Consider the following 3986-nt stretch of genomic DNA (forward strand, 5'->3'; position numbering starts at 1 on the left):
TTCATTGGTTATTCGGGTTCCTTCACAATTTTTGGAGGATACTAAGTGTGTAACCTAGCAACTACTGTTTCTCGCGAGAATGGACACATGGCAGGCAAATCTCCGCCAAAAGCATAATGGAAAACATAGACATTTGAGTTCAACAGTGCTTCCGATAGTTTTATTCACTCATATGCTTCTGTATCTTTTGTTTCGCATCAAATTCTAATAGTTAAATACTATATATAAAGATTTAGTTGTAGGGTTAAAAATTGATAATTTTTTCTGTTAAAAAGGGGGTGTTATTTCCCATGCTTTAATATAATTATGTACTGAGAAAATCCCAACACAATAAGGAATCAAATTACCTTCTAATAAAGAGTACAATAATTGTAGGGTTGTAACGACGCCAGAAAATGTCATTAGTTGATAGCTTCCTCCAGTGGAATCACTCCATTAGAGAACTATATGGGTGCAAAAAAAATATCAGAAAACATCCTGCTTTGTTAACATATCTCTTTGTAAACTCTTGCTGCAAATTCCAATACATACCAATACTTATGTATACGCATGCTCTTTTATATCACAATTGAATGATGCGCACATACTAGGGATTGTATTGGAAGCACTTTGCCACAATCTCATCGTCAGAGACAAGACTTCCTTAGCTAACTTACAAACTAAATACTTAAATTTAAACCTGTTCTATGTGCCATATTTGAAATAATCATCTCAATTTAATTTCAGATCAATTTGAGAGCACATAAACAATTTATTTTTACATATATTTGTAAATAAATCCAGGCGGAAAGGGAATATTTTAAAGCTATCAAGTCCCACGGTGAGTCATCCAGGAAAGATTCTTTCACTTCAGCAGCATCATAGATCTCCCTTAGATTCTCGTGGAGATGGTGGCCAATGGAAGGGCTCAAGTTCAACTAATGACAAAACAAGCTGTGGGGATGAGCTAATGTTTTGGCAGCAAACTGCTTTAATTAACTAATTCAGGACAGCCTGAGCTCTAAGGAGAGGAGTGTTTTTCTCCCCTTGATTCACGTGTGTGCGTGCAGAGGAGACTGGTTCCCATGAGGAAAAATGTTATTTTGTTCTCTGAAACCCAACCGGTACTCCTTGGAGCGCTCTCCTTTGACTCAAGGAGAGGAGGCTAAACGTCTGGATGGGTGTTGATAAGAATGGGAATGATGCAAAAATTTCCACACATCAGAAAAACTGCCAAGAGAAGCATGAGATGCGATGTATCACGAATTATAGCTGCAGATGCTTGCCTTACATCTTTTCTGAATCCAATCATGAGAAAAACTGTGGCTCTTATTTTTCTTTTTTATGAAGGCAATGTAAATGTTGTTCTGTTAGCACTTTTCTTCTGAGCTCTAGGTGGATATTTGGGGCCTGCCCATAGCAATGCATAAGGAGAGCAGTGGCTGACTTGCTTCGCAAGTCAGTCACTGCCTCCATGCATTGCATGGCAGGCACCTATTGTTCTACACCCAATAGAATGTCTCTTTATATCTTTATTGGGGCCTGCCCATAGCAATGCATAAGGAGAGCAGTGACTGACTTGCCTCGCAAGTCAGTCACTGCCTCCATGCATTGCATGGCAGGCACCTATTGTTCTACACCCAATAGAATGTCTCTTTATATTATTGGGGTTTGCCCATAGCAATGCATAAGGAGAGCAGTGACTGACTTGGCGGCAAGTCAGTCACTGCCTCCATGCATTGCATGGCAGGCACCTATTGTTCTACACCCAATAGAATGTTTCTTTATTATTGGGGTTTGCCCATAGCAATGCATAAGGAGAGCAGTGACTGACTAGCGAAGCAAGTCAGTCACGGCCTCCATGCATTGCATGGCAGGCACCTATTGTTCTACACCCAATAGAATGTCTCTTTTTTGGGGCATGCCCATAGCAATGCATAAGGAGAGCAGTGGCTGACTTGGCAAGTCAGTCACTGCCTCCATGCATTGCATGGCAGGCACCTATTGTTCTACACCCAATAGAATGTTTCTTTACGTATTATTTATTATTCTTCCGTTATCAATACGCGGCTCGTACCGCTATGCAGCCCACCCACAAAAGTGGTATCAAACGCATGCTCGCTCCCGGAAGGGAGCTATTACTTTTGGTGGATTTGGAGTTACCATGGCGACGAAAAAGCAAAAAACGACCCAAAATCACTAACGAGCTCACCAGGTGCAAGTCTCGTCATTAAGGGGACGAGGCAACCAGTAAATCCTGAAAATACCCTATTTTTGAGGATTTTCTGTGTCGTCATAACCTTTATGTAGAAACGCCATTCAAACTTCATTTTGTAGATACGTCCGTGATCTCTTTTAAAGTGAAGACAGCACGTCCAATATGTATTATGGTTTGTCCACAACTTCTTTCTAAGCGACTCCAAAGTTTTTGATTTTTGGAAAATCAGAGGTGAAGGCCGCCCGCTTAGAGTGAGAGTCAGAGTGAAATTTTGACCCCAAATCATTTTTTAACTCGCCTCACGCTCACAAATATTGCATGATTGGTATCAAACTTGGTCATGACATTGATACGCTGCTGCCTGCTCCGTCAAATGTTTTCAAAAATTATCTAGCGCTTACAGTTTTCTCTCCAGGTGCTTCAGAGCAAAGTCATGCGCCAGGGTAGCAGACAGATCTCACTGATTCACTTCCATGTATTTCTGAAAAATTTCAGACCTTGGCACACACTTTTTTATCTCATCGCTGTTAATACTGTGAGTGAGGTAGAGATATGAATGGACTATGTGAGACGACAAATAGCCCTCTCATGCTTCAAACGGTTTTCGAATATGTATTACGGTTCTTAACGGAAACAGTTTTTGCAATGCTTTTTTAGTCAAACTGGCTGGCTCAAACAGAGAATTGTCTCCCTGGATGTCTCACTCACAGCTGGCAGAGAGGATTATTTACCATGGCAACGGAACCCAGAGCAGGGAGAGCTGCTGAGGACTTCAACACGCATCACTGTAGTTCTAACTACTAGTTCAGTTAAAACAGAGGAGGACTGAGCTGGCCTTTAGAAAAACTTGCTGCTATGGGCTGTATATAACTAATTTAACCCTGTCACTGTTACACATGGGATGAGTCTAGCCCTTTGAAATGAAGCTTACTGAAAATTTCAAAATAAAAGCCCTTGAAAATTTTTACATCAGGTCATTGCTTTTTGAGCGTTATATGACTGATTTAATCCAATGACTGTTACACATGGGATGACTTTGACCCTTTCAAATGAAGCTTAACAAAAATTTCAAAATAAAAGCCTTGGGAATTTTTACATCATGTAATTGCTCTTTTGGCTTTATGTGACTGGTTTATCCAAAGCACTCTTACACATTGGATTAGTGTGGGCATTTAATATGAAGCTTACTGCAAATTTCAAAATAAAAGCCTCAAAATGCCCCTTCTGATAGTGTATCACCGAGGCGTGTGCAGTGATATCATTCTGCATTATCTGTTTATCCGAGGTTAGGGAACTGCCTTTGCAGCAAGGCAGTTCATTAGCATTAGCCTATTAGCTTAAATAAGCTATTTTCTATTTTTCAGACTTATTAGCCATGTTTAGTATACTTAATGGAGTAAGTAAATGACAGTAAACATTCTAATGATACCCCACATGCTACTGAAAGTATTTATGCTTACATTAGCATATTTGCTCATTTTAGCTAATGCACTTGCTTTATCATACTGAATGTTGCATGTCCAGCTTACTTAACATTCTTGTGATTCTCCACATGCTATTGATTACATTGCAGCTTTTTAGCATTGATGCAAATTGTTAGCATCAGAACGCTGGGTCCAAACCGACGGGCACACTTTGGCAGGCCCCAGTTAAATTTCTTCAGGAACCCACCCACAAAAGTGGTATCAAAAAATCACAAGGGGATGAGGCAACCAGTAAATCCTGAAAATACCCTATTTTTGAGGATTTTCTGTATGTAGAAACATTCAAACTTCATTTGTGATCTCTT

Source organism: Gambusia affinis, linkage group LG01 (genome assembly GCF_019740435.1).
Source record: "Gambusia affinis linkage group LG01, SWU_Gaff_1.0, whole genome shotgun sequence".
NCBI classification, from domain to species: Eukaryota; Metazoa; Chordata; class Actinopteri; order Cyprinodontiformes; family Poeciliidae; genus Gambusia; species Gambusia affinis.